Genomic DNA, 13949 nt, shown 5'->3' on the forward strand with positions numbered 1-13949 from the left:
GCACCTAGCAGCATCATACCTAGTTAATTGGCAACTAATTATCCAGAAATAAACACAGATGTAGAATGGTAAGTCAAAAGAAATTCATAAAAGCCAATGACTATAGACAGCTCCCTTGGTTTCAGAACACAGCAGAATCCCAAGCTTCCTGCTGCTTAGCTCTTAACCAGCCACTACACAGTACCACTCACACATTGTGCTCAAACGTGTAATCTCTACCTCCCTCTTGGAAGGGCTAGTCCTCACTCATTGTTCCTCTCTTTAAATGTTTGTAGACAGAAATGCCCACTTTTTCCTCTTATCATCATGCATGTGCTTTCTCTATCTTCACTGAAAAGCTCAGAGTCAGAGACTGTGTCTATAAGGCAAGAGTCTGGGGACAATCACATAGTCGCTGTGCTGTGGTTGATGTACCCACTGGCAAATGATGGTTGATGGGTTTCGGTGATGTATTCCATACTGCAGTTCCATTTTGCATATCTCTGCTAAGTGAAATCTTTTCAAACATAATGTCTTCTGGATTCCCTAAGGAAAAAATAAAGAACAGATTCTGCCATTGATGTTCCTAGTACACAGTAGAAAAGGAGACAAAACGCACATGCAACAATAGCCCTAATAAATCAGCTGACTTTTGTTTGCCTTCTTGGGACTATTGTAACAGCTTCTGTGTCATGGAAATAATGTGCCATTGATATCCAGAAGGACAAGAAATGTGCAAGAAACTTCAGATGAAATCGAAAATGGATGTTTTCCAAAAGATCTAGTGTTAACTCCATGGGGAAAGCTTGACGTTGATATTATGTGGAAATCCTCTTTCCTGGTTATTATTGACATATCAAAAGCATATTTTCACAGGTTAGAGCGACTTTCTTGTCTCACCTTCCCATTACAAACTGTTCCAAACTAATGCCTCAGTCCCCATACTTATTGTTATAACGTCAATGAAGCAGCTTATTTAAATGATGTCAAAGTATGTACAAACATCTTCTTTTTGCCCTGTCATTCAAAACACTATAAAACATTGGCATTTTCTATGTAAATGGAATGACCCTTAAGGGCAGAAACCCTGTGACATGATCACCTTTATTTGACAGCAAAAAAATTTGTAAGTTATGGGTAGTCAATACATTCTTTTAAGAAATGTTTATGATTTATTTGTATGGAGGATACCTAAAATTTATTGTATTAGCAATATTCAAGGATACGGTGAATAGTAACTATAGTCATTTGTACAACGGGTCTCTTAAACTTACTCCCCTAACAAAATAATTTTTCCTTTCTCTCCTCCTGTTGTCTCCTGCTGCCATTTTTCTACTTACTATTTCAGGGAGCTCAGTTTCAGAAAATGCCACAAGTAGAGTTCATGCAACTTTTTTTTGTATCTGGCTTATTTCACTGAACATAATATCTATCAGGTCCAATAATACACACTGTTGAAAATAATAGCATTCCTTCATTTTCAGACAGAATAATATTCTGTTGCATATATTTTGCACTTTCTTTATCCATTCATCTACCTAAGGGTGCTTAGGTTGATTCAATGTATTTGCCACCAATGAGAATGCATGGAGTGAGGCTAGCTTGTCAATGTGCTGAATTCATTTCTTTGGTACATATACTTATTGGTGGGACTCCTGGATCATATGTTGGTTCTATTTTTCATGTTTTGAGGAAATTCCACCATACTGAGTGTATGTAAAACTTCACATTTCTATAAATGTGTGCCAAGAATTCAGTTACCCATATCCTTACTGGCGCTCACAGCGTTGATCTGAGTAACAACAGCCCTCATACGATGCAACAAGGGACTTGAGCAATGGCTTCTGATTCATGAGGAGGAACTTAGTTCTATGATTGCTCCCTTTGCTGCCAGGAACTTTGAGTTTGAAACGATTCCATTTGGCTATGTTTGCTTTTGTTGCTTGGCACTTTTGCTGAGTTAGCAAGATTAAGGTTTTTCTCAGACAATTTCACGGAACTGTCATCCCATGTTTTCTTGTAGTAACTTTACAGGTTTTTTTCCCTTACATTTTTAACCTATTTTGAGTTTGTTTTAGTATGGTGTAAAATAAGGGTCTAATTTCATGTTTCTACATGTGTTTATTCAGTTTTCTCAACATCATTTATTAATGCAGCCTATCTTTTTCCATTCTATGTTCTTGCTTTCTGTGCTGAAAATCATGTAATTGTAGATATGAATTTATTTCTAGAATCTCTTGTTCCATTGGTCTATATGTCTACCAACTTGCCAGTTCTATGATGTTTGGATTGTTAGAGCTTGGTGATGTAATTTGAAATTAGGTAGTATGATGACGCAGGCTTTGTTCTTTTTGCAAAGATCCTTTCGATATTCTTATATTTTTGGTGGTGAGCCTAACCTTTAATGGATGAGCCATCTCTCCAGACCACAAAGATTATTTTTCTATTTCTATTGAAAACACTATTGTGAATTTAATGGAGTTTGCATCAAGCATGTAGGTTGCTTTGGAATATCAACAGTCTAGTATTGTTAATTCTCCTATTCTGTGAATATAGACTATCTTCCTAATTAACAACTCCTTCCATTTCTTTCATGAATTTTTTTGTTTTGTTTTCAGTGTGTGGCTCTTTTCACCTCCTTGGTTAAATTTATTCCTAAGAATTTTATTTTATTTGCTATGATAAAATGGATTGCTTTCATGATTTCTTTTGAGATAGTCAGATGTACAGAAAAGCTGTTAATTTTAAACACTGGCTCTATATCTGGCAATTTTACTGAATTCAGGAAGTTTCTAAGATCTCCTACATAGAAAATTGTGTTATTTGGCAACAGACTATTCCAGTTCTTCCTTAATTGCCTATCTCTACTTTCCCTGTTGAACAGTATTTCTAACACTGTGTTCAACAGAAGTGGCAAGAATAAGTATCCTGCCCTTTTCTTATTCCTAATCTTGAAGACAAAACTTTGACCTGTCACCATTGAGTATGATGCTGCTGTGACATTGTCACAGAAGGCTTTATTGCATTGAAGTATATTCTGTTCTACATTGATTTTTTAGATATAATATGAAGAAATGTTTAATTTTGTTTTGCATCTGTTCAGATTTGTGATTGTCACAGAATTTTTCATGTCACTGTAATATTGAAGATAAATCCACTAGAGAATAGTGAATGGTCCTATTATTAAGATGTTGAATTCAATTTGATAGCATTTTGTTCAAGATTTTTCCATCTATGTTATTGGTGATACTATATTTTCTTTTACAGAGTAATTTCTTGGGTTTAGTATCAGATAGCACAGACCTCATAAAATTAGTTTATGAGTTTTTCCGCCTCAAAGTCAGTTTCTCTACAGCTTCTGAAATTTGGCAATAATTGGTATCAGTTGTTTAAATGGAACAATTCATCAATGAATGATCAAATTCTTTTCTTCATAAGAATATTTTTATCATTGGTTCAGTATCTTTACATATGATTCATCTGTTCACATTTCCTACTTCTTTATGTGTATTTCTAGGAATTTGCTAATTTTTTTTTTAAGTTTTATAATTTGACCTGTAAGTTTTCATGCCAGGCTCTTGTAAGCCTTACTGTTTCCCTGGTAATATTTGCATAACATATCCATTGCCCTGCTGATTTTGAGCCCTCTCTCTGCTTATGTAGTATATCTAAATGTTTGTTTATTTTGTCCTTTCAAAAGAAGAACTTTATTTACTGATATATTCAGAATTTTCTAGTTCTTTGTTTCTGCTCTGGCTTTTGTTATTTTCTTTTCCTAAGTATGGATTTGCTTTGTCCTTTTCTCTGGCTCCTTGAGTATAATGTCAGGTTGTTTATTTGACATCTTTCTTCCTAATATCTTCAAAGTTATTATTCAAAACTTGTTTTTTGGAAGTATTTTTTCTTCATCCTTTAATTTTTCATGTCATATTCACATTTTCAATTGTCTGAAGATATATTTTCAACATCTCTCTTTTAATTTCTCCTTTGACTTATTTGAAAGACCAAGAGCCAAGGGAGAGTTTTAGAAATACAATTAGCTTGTTAATTCTTCAAAAAAGTAAAAATTTAAGGAAATTTGAGACAGTATCAGTAGATCTAGTTTTTCAGTCTAATCAGCAAACCTATCTCTTTATTGGTGAGTTGAATCCATTTACATTTAAAATTATTATTGGGAGACATTTAACAATTCTTATAACTTCACCATTGTTTTTCTAGCTGATCAGATTATTGTTTATTTCTTCTACTGGTATCAGGGAGCTCTTGTTTATTGTGTTGGGCATTATAAATTCTTTCCTAGCTCCCCTCTGTTTGCCTATCCCACTCAGGAACTCCATTCTTTCCTGTGTTCTCAAGATGGAAACTGACTTTCTTCCCTCCCCAACCCCCACCCCGGGCCTCTTTTTAAATTTAAATTAGAAACGAGCTTCTCTTTTACATGTCAATCCCAGTTCCCTCTCCCTCCCCTCCTCCCCTGGCCCCCACCAACTCCCTATCCCATCCCCTTTTTGCTCCCCAGGGAGGGTGAGGCCTTCCATGGGGGATCTTCAAATATCTTTTGGAGCAGGGCCTAGACCCTCCCCCATGTGTCTAGGCAAAGGGAGTATCCTTCTACGTGTAGTGGGCTCCCAAACTGTATTTGTGTACTAGGGATAAATACTGATCCACTACCAGAGGCCACATAGATTAACCAGACCTGCAAACTGACATCCTCATTCAGGAGGTCTGGAACAGTCCTATGCTGGTTTCCCAGCTATCTGTTTGGGGACCATGAGCAACCCCTTGTTCAGGTCAGCTGTTTCTGTGGGTTTCTCCAGCCTAGTCTTGACCCCTTTGCTCATCACTCCTCCCTCTCTTCAACTGGATTCCACAGTTCAGTTCAATGTTTGGCTATGGGTGTTTGCTTCTGCTTCCATCAGCTACTGAATGAATGCTCTAAGATGGCATATAAAGTAGTCATCAATCTCATTATGGGAGAAGGGCATTTAAGGTATCCTCTCAACTATTGCTTAGATTATTAGTTGGGGTCAACCTTATAGATCTCTGGATACTTCCCTAGTGCCAGATTTCTCTTTAAGCCTATAATGGCTCCCTCTATTATGGTATCTCTTTTCTTGCTCTCCTCTATTCTTCCCCTGACTCAATCTTCCTGCTCTCTCCTGTCCTCCTCTCCCCTCCTCTTCTCCCCTTCTCTTTCTTCTAACTCCCTCTTCCCTTCCCCCATGCTCCCAATTAGCTCAGAAGATCTTGTCCCTTTCCCCTCCTCTGAGAGACTATGTATATCTGTCTCTTAGGGTCCTCCTTGTTTCCTAGCTTCTCTGGCAGTGTGGATTGTAGGCTGGTAATCCTTTGCTTTATGTCTAAAATCCATATATGAGTGAGTACATACCATTTGTGTCTTTTTGTGACTGGGTTACCTCACTCAGGATGGTTTCTTCTAGTTCCATCCATTTGCCTGTGAACCTAGATGCCCTTCAACTGAAAATTGGATGGAGAAAATGTGATGCATTTACATAATGAAGTACTACTCAGAAGAAACTGTCTTTCTTTCCCCATTGTGTACAGTATTCCTTTTAGAATCTTCTACAGTCTTGGCTTAGTGGTCATGAACTACCTTAGTTTGTGCCTGTCTTAAAATGTCATTATTTCTCTGTCAGTTTTAAAATACAGTTTTGCTGGATATGTCAATGTTGGTGACATTTATCTCTAAGGCTTGAAATAGATTGTTCTGCTGTTTCCTGGCTTTTAATATTGCTGATGAAGCTGGGCAGTGATGGTGCACAATGAAGCTGGGCAGTGATGGTGCACATCTTTAATCCCAGCATTTGGGAGGAAGAGGCAGGCAGATCTTTATGAGTCTGAGACCAGCCTGGTCTACAAAAGCTACACAGAGAAACCCTTTCTCAAAAAATAAAAATAAATAAATAAAGATAAAAATATTGCTGATGAGAAACCTGTTGTTATTTTAATAACCTTTCCTTTCTTAATAGATTTATTTTGTTCTTAGGTTTCTATGTGTGTGTGTGTCTGTCTGTCTGTCTGTCTGTCTGTTTGTGTTCTCTATATATATCATGAGAGATTCTTTGTTGGTCATGACTATTTGGAGTTTCTAAATGCCTTTCTTATCTGTCTATTTCTTTCCCTGAATTTGGGGGATTTTCCATTATCACCTCACTGCATAGATCCTTTACTAAACCTTTAATTTATTCATCTCAGTTCCCTTTCTATACCATGGAGTCTCAGGCTTAGGCTCTTGGTTTTATTATAGTTGTTGGGTGTGAGCTTATGGCTCTTTATTTCCTTGTGGTTGAATGTAATATTTGTTAACTTTGTCTTCTATTGCTTGTGTTTTCTTCTTCCGTTTGTTTGGTCTGTTAGTGGTACTTTCTACTGTGTTTTCTGTTTTATTCGTGAGTTTTTATTTCCAAGATTTCTTTCAAACCTTTCATGCCCCTACTAAATTTTTCCTTCATGTTGCTAATTTTTGTTTAAATCAATGCTCCTTATTGTCTGGTCCATTTGCTAATTGCTTTTCCTTTTGTTACTGACTTTCTTAACTAGATCCTGAAGTGAATTTGTCTACTCATTTTAATAGTCTTTTAGGTCATCTATAGTTTTTACAAGTAAACTTTAAAAATCTTCAACCAGAATTTTACCAATTTTAATATCTTTTTATTCTGTAGTTGAGGTCGTATGATCTTTTGGAGAACTCAAATTGCCTTTATTTTCCATATCACTTGTTTTTCTGTGTTGCAATGTGCACATCTATTTGTTGAGATAGGTCCATTAGTTTTAGTTAGGGATCTTCTTGGGCAGCCTACTTTTGAAAAGAATAACAGAACTGCTCTTACAGCTTTTCAGTGAGGCTTCTGCTCCCCTTGCCACCACAGGACTGTGTCCACTTGGTTTATTTCTTTTTCTCCACACTTTTCAGATACCTTTGTGGATTTATTTTTTAAATCTATATGTGTGTATCAGTGTGCCCATGTGTGCATGCATGTTCTCCTGTATGTATGTGCACATGTGTGTGAATATGTGTAGAAGCCAGAGGACAACCTCAGGTGACATTCTCAGGGACATCATACAACTTCTTTGAAGCAGCTCTCTCACTGGGTTTTAGCTCAATAATTCAACTAAACTGGCTGACCAGCAAGCCCCAAGAGTCCTCCTGTCTACCTCTCCAGTACTGAGCTTACATGTGTGTATCACCACACAGGCCTTTTACAATGGTTCGGGGTCAAACTCAGCTTTTTATGCTTGTGAGCGTTTGCCAGTTGTCCTATCACTGCAGGTCCGTTATGTGAATTTCTAAAGCTTTTTATCTCCTTTCTCTTAAGAATATGCTCTACTTTTCTCTTACTCTTACTGTTTGTTTCATCAGGTCACACGGAAGCCACTTCCAGTCTCCCAACTTGCCCTGAAGAAGTGACAGTAAACCATTTGTGATGTCAGAGGTAAGCTTGACTTTTTTCAGTTTGATGATAAAAGTTAAGCTTGAATTTCACATGTGATTAAAAGATGAGAAAGTAAAAACTAAAACAAACAAACAAAAAACAACAAAATGAAAGGCCCTGAAAAGCTGGTTGAAAAGTCCAACATGTTTATTGTGGGGTCAAATAAAGTTTTCTAAGATAGAAAACTCTAGCAGTGTTTGAATGGTGTAAGGGGAAGGATGATTATAACAGTATAAATTTAAGATGGCACAAATCCATAGGAGATTGACTAAATGAGATGTGTGGGATAAGTTTGGCAAATGCTCAGGAAGCAGGAAACCTCATAAGAAGGCCTGTGTTTCTATTTTCAAAGCTAAAGTTGCCCTATGAGCATCCTCTAACTGCCTGATTGATCTTTGGTAACATTCTTTAAAAGTTTGTCTTTTTATTACTTTGTCAATTTCTATCAGGGTGGTTCCAATGACATCAATGTTAGGACTTTCAGTTCCTAAGTTTACCAAAAATATGTAATGTTTAGGGCTACAGCTATTTCTATGATAAACACTTTTAAAAGAAAAAAGATAATGTATAGACATCAAAATTAAAACCATCATAACTTTTTTAATGAAGAAACTACCTTTTCATCTAATACTGTGCTTGCCATGGAGATGTTTAACCAAGCCATTATTGTATATGTGATGTAAAGTTAAATTTCGCTGACCAAAATTGGAGATGTGGTTTATATTTCCATAGTTAGTCGCTATTTCAGGGATGGAGATAGGTGGACTTTTGAGTTATATATTCTTGAGGTACAATAAGAAATTTACTGTGATCTAAAAGTCCCTCCACAATTCATGTGCTAGACAGTTAGTCTCCAAGTGTTGGGAGCTGAGAATTTGGAAGAGCATGAAGACCATAAAGGCCCCACCAAGGCTAATAAACTGAGGCTAGAATAAAAAGAACTTGTTAGGCAATAGAGTTGCTCTTATCTATCCTCCCCACCCCCATCTTCTGCTGGAAGAGGATGAAGTAAGGTCCAGTAAGACAATGACTCTTTGCTTTTATACTTCCCAACCCCCAGACTGTGAGAAATAAAATTCTGTTTTCTGTAAATTACCTACAGTCTGTAACACTGTACTGCAAAAGCACAGAAAGACTATGACAATAACAGAAAATAAATTTTGATGAGTGTAATATGCTCTTCATTCCTATGAAAAGAGGAAGTTCTCATATGCAGTAAATGGGGTAGAAAAGACTTTATAATCTGAAAACTAATAAATCAGATGTTTGCATCACTGTAGTAAACAAAATAGAATGTTCTGAAGTTATCATCTCCCAGGAGAAGATAATCAATTTTCCATCCAAAAGGTAAAAAACTCTCGTAAAAACTGGCAAGGGAAGTAATGTGTCCATTCAACCAACTAGACACAAAAAACGAAAATCTAGTGATTGGGTTTGGCAATATGGCTCCGTGGATAAAGGAATTTAGCATGCAAGCCTAGTAACCTAAGTTCAACCCCCAACTTCACAGTAAACTAAGTTCAATTCTCGACTCCACAAAGTTGTTCTCTGCCCTTTATATGTGTGTCATGGCATATATGTTACCTTCTCTTCCCCCATTAAAATAAAGGCCAATGATTGGACTTTTCTTAGGCCCTTCAAGTGACTACGGAGCATCAGACACCCTGACAGACATCATCCTAAAGACCTTCATGGGTTGGCCTGATACAGAGTCTTCCAGTGCTACAGTAGAAAAGTACATAAGTGAAAGATGAGAAGTAAACCAGTGTATCTGCAGGTGTTGCAACTTTGGTGATTAGCTTAAAACTCTTCTAGAAGACTGATTCCAAGTCCTTAGCGTATTCCTGCATTGAGTAAAGACAAGCAATATGACACTAGCCTAAAGAGTAGGTCATGGGGGAACAGGAAGGTTGAGTGGGGGGGCAGGATATAGGGGGAAGAGGGAATCATAGGTTAGAAGACAGATCAGGCACCTGTGAGACCTCTAGTGATCAAAAGGGATGACACCAACTGGCAAACTAAGCAATAGTGGAGAGACCACCTTAAATGTCCATTCCTGATAATGAACTTGATGTCTATAACCATCCTGGATCCTTCATCCGGTGACTGATGGACGCAGAGGCAAACACCCACAGTTAAACACTGAACTGAACCCAAGGAACCCAGTGACAGAGAGAGAGGAGCAATGAGCAAATTGGCAAAGAATGGGCTGGCAAAACCAGCAGAGACAGCTGATCTGAACAGGGGAGAGCTCTTGGACCCCAGACTGACAGCTGGGAGGCCAGCATTGGACTGATCCAGACCCCCTGAATGTAAGAGTCAGTGAGGAGGCCTGGGCAACCTATGGGGCCCTGAGCAGTGGATCAGTGTTTATCCCTGGAATACAAACAGACATCATGTGTCCATAACACAAAGAGGGATGCTCTCTCAGCCTGGATTCTTAGAGGAGTGCCTGGACCCTGCCCTGAGTGAAATGACAGACTCTAGATATCCCCTATGTGGAAGGAAGTGGCAATAGGGTGGGAGGCTGGGGGGGAGATGGTGGGGGAGTGCGGGAGGAGGGGAGGGAGAGGGAACTGGGATTGACATGTAAAACAATCTATTTAAAATTAAAATAATAAAAAAAGATAAATCCCTGCAGCATTTGAGTTGAATAACATGATCAGGTATAAATAAAATAATGACCCATAGAGCAGTCAAGGAGACAATGCATTAGCTGATGCTCTAGCAAAGCTCCTAACATTTGATGCCACTGGAGGAGCAGTGCTTTGATGAGGAACAAGTGATCTCCCTGGATCCTTTACAAATTAAACCTGTTCTAGAGTGCTTTATTTTTGGTTTCAGGAGAACAGTGAGGCTTTGAACAGGCACAGGTTGTTATATTCACATTTCCATACAACTGTAGTCTGCGCATCTTAGACATACCCTAAGATACTGACTATGGCTCCCATAGTTATCTTATGATATGAATACTATGTCAAAGAGAGAACACTTGAGAGTTTCTGAGCTAACCTGAAACTCACATCTTAGACATACCCATGGATACTGATTTTGACCCATATAATCATCATAGGATATAAACACTATGCCAGAGAGAGGGAAGGGGGGTTTACTCAGCTTACCTGAAACCTCAAATTCACACGCAGAAATTGGTATTTGTAACAGACTTAGTCATCATCATCCAACTGGAATCAGCCAAGATAACTTTACTAGAGACTGAATATGCATGTTGGCACATTCCTACAATGCAAAACTATTGCTATGATCTAATGTTTGTACTTTCACAAAGTCTGTCTTAAAATCCTCATCCTAGCATGATGGTGTAAGAAAGTCTTTGGGAAGCATGCTGGTTAGCTTAACTGTCAAAAGACACAACCTGAGAAGGGAGTTTCAACAGGCAAGTCTATGTGGGACTGTCTTGATTGTTAACTAACCCAGCCTACTATAGCATCGCTCCATGGGCATGGTGTCTAAGCTGTGTAAGAGTAAAGAGTGGAAGAGGCTGTCTAGAGGCAAACAGGTAATATTGGATTATGTCTCCCTGCACTGTGGGAGTCATGTGACAAGCTGCTTGAATGACTTCCCCAAATAAAGTACTGTAACCAGATAAGTTCCCTCCCCTAAACTACTTTCGGTCATGGTGTTCCATTACAGCAACAGAAATGAAACTAGGTTACTCTATTACAAAAATGAAAATTTCAGAATAAATGATGTTACAAAGAGGCCCAAGATTTCAACCACAAAGAACTACAGCAACCAAGGAATGCTGAGAGCAGGAGAAATAGTTTTCTCCAGGGAAGAGCCTTCCAATTGGCTATCCAATACCAAGTGGTCAGTCCTGAAACCATATACATACAAGTAATACATGGGCTAAGCAGGTTTCATTTCTATATTGAGAAAAACATATGTATGTGCACATATATGTATGTATGTGTATATATACATATCAACAACTAAAGAAAAATAGGTCATGAATTTGGAGGAAAGAACAAGGGTTCAGTAAATGTATGAAGTTAGAAAGAGGAAAAAGAAGGACAAATATTATATGATTATATTTTAACTTCAAAATATTTTTTTAAAAAGAGGCCCCAAAGAGGACCTTACCACTTTTACAGGAAAAAATGACCACCTAGGAAGCATCTCTTCGCAAGACACTGAATCGAATAATATCTTGATCTAGACTTTCTCACTCCTAGAACTGTGAGAAATAAATTTCTTAGCATTTATTGAGAAGCATACTATAATATTCTTCTTATAGAGATCAATGGCAATATTGACAGGCATTAACTAAACATGGTTAGTAAATGAAAAAGACAGGTTGCTGACTTCTGGGCCTCTCTTCTGTCATTTCCACTATATTACAGATGTGAGGCTCAGTGTACAGAGAAAAGGCTGAGTGAATATTATCACCCATCACACATGAAATGGCTATTATATGAGAAAGGATTACTTGGAAGAGATAATCAGTGCTGAGAGAACTGGACCCATCAAAGGCCAAATTAGTGTCACTGAAGGCATATGAAATGGAAGAAAGCTTGTCTTAGGGTTTGTATTGCTGTGAAGGCACAGCTTGACCACAGCAACTCTTATAAGGGAAAAAAATATAATTGGGGAGACTGGCTTATATAGTTCAGATATTTAGTCCTTACTATCATGGTATGACATGGCAGCATGCTGGCAGACATGGTGCTAAAGAAGTCCTACATCTTGTAGGGAACAGGAAGTAATCTGTCTCACTAGGTATAGCTTGAACATATTTGAGACCTCAAATCCCACCTCCACAGTGACACACTTTCTCCAACAAGACCACACCTACTCCAATAAGGCCACCCCTCTTAATAGTGCCATTCCCTTTGGTGGCCATTTTCTTTCAAACTGCCACAAGGCTACAATGCATAAATCTATAGGAATAAGAAAGTAAAATGCATTCTGATTTTCCTAGAAGCTCAAAAGAACAAGAATTTGTGAAAAGATTTTTCCTTTCCTCTCATCTTTTAGATAAACTTCTCTATTTGCCTTATGAAAGCAGAAGTGGAAAAATGAAAGAGAAGACATGTTAACAATGACCCTGGAAAAAGTACCACCAATAGTCTCATTTGCCGAAAGCTATGGGATTGCAACAGCAAAACCTTTCTTGGAACATACCAATCATTGTCACTCCATTAAGAAAAGGTGAAAGAAAGGATGAGGGCCAGTGTTTTTCCAGGATATCTGGATCTGGTAGTGCCATCTCCCCCTGCACACACTTAAAGCTCATGCGGATCCTTCAAAATACCATGCTAGTGTTTGGTTTCTCTCTCCAATCCCAGTAGCAAAAAATGTCAAGTAAGAAACTGAACTAGCATTGGAAATGCTACTTCTAATCCTACTTTGGCTAACTGCTACCTGACCAACAGTTTCAGAGTTAAATTCCTGCATCTAGAATAAATATCATTATTACATACTAGTAAAATAAAGATCTGAGTGCTTTAGCTGACTTCCAGTTTAGAATGACTAAATGGAAATAATATTATGATAGTCGTACTTATGTGCGTGGTACTAAGATTCACCACAGGCAGTGGAGCTCCTGAGGCCCTGCACTTTACATAGAATTTTGGAGTGCACGATGCTTAACATTAGTTCAATGTGTGTTCTTCTACCTCAGATAAGACCAATCTATAATTTCCTACCACTTCAAAGATGTTGTATCTTGCATACTTCATTCCTTTACCTTAAGTACCTCCGTGTGTTGCCTATAGATTTGGAAAGCAATACAGTTATCACAAAAGTAACTACTAAAAAGAGTCATTGGTCACAAGTCCTCTATTTTGTAGAAGACAGACTTTATAAGTGGCTAAGAAAGTTAGAAGGAATTTTCTTTTTTCTGTTGCCAAACATTTTCCAAGATTTTAGGGGTTTATGACATAACCTTCTCATGTGGTTTTATAGACAATGCAAGGTTGCCCAATATTTCTGGGTCTTGCACTCAACTGTTTTGAACTCCATATAGTTGTTGACTGATGTCAGAAACCAGTAGGTTTAAATGGGATAAAGGAAGCGCTCTGTATCTTCAGTGTGGACATGGTACCATGTGATTAATGTCAACTCTAGAAAAAATAATTTCTCCTAGTAAAACATTATACTTAAATCACACAGAGAATGCTTCTCTATTCTTTAGCTATCATGAAATTGAAAGTTATGTTTTCTGTTTGTTTTAATAGCATTCTACTACATCTAACTTTATTGATTGATACTTGGTGATTCTCTCTGACTTTTAATTTAGCTTTTGTTTGATTGATTCTGTGATGATAGTTTGGAGCTTTTACAAATTTCTGTATTTATTTTGAGACCCCTATATGTCTTTTAAACATGTAGGAGTAAAGCCAGATGCTAAAGTAAGTCTCTGGAAGTCGGCTTTAACTGGCACAATGTGATCTGGTACGAAGATACTGGAGTGACAGCAAGGTAATCCCTTCCTCTTCAACATGCAGGAATTAGAAAGAGACTCTCCCAGGGCCAACTGCTAGTTAGTAGAGA

At 37.8% G+C, this 13949-nt stretch overlaps 1 long non-coding RNA gene across 4 annotated transcripts in view; it reads left to right on the forward strand.

Moving 5' to 3' along the window:
• LOC110341093 overlaps positions 1–13949 on the forward strand; it is a 170882-nt gene that overhangs the window by 151729 nt on the left and 5204 nt on the right. For 3 of the 4 annotated variants that reach the window (XR_005874220.1, XR_005874222.1, XR_002382982.2), the window contains exons 3-4: positions 7361–7433; positions 13788–13877. This is a non-coding gene — a long non-coding RNA (uncharacterized LOC110341093). Of the gene's footprint in view, positions 1–7360; positions 7434–12431; positions 12606–13787; positions 13878–13949 lie in introns of all 4 variants that reach the window. The other variant, XR_005874221.1, reaches the window with a different exon arrangement.

Source organism: Mesocricetus auratus, unplaced genomic scaffold (genome assembly GCF_017639785.1).
Source record: "Mesocricetus auratus isolate SY011 unplaced genomic scaffold, BCM_Maur_2.0 Super-Scaffold_100676, whole genome shotgun sequence".
NCBI classification, from domain to species: Eukaryota; Metazoa; Chordata; class Mammalia; order Rodentia; family Cricetidae; genus Mesocricetus; species Mesocricetus auratus.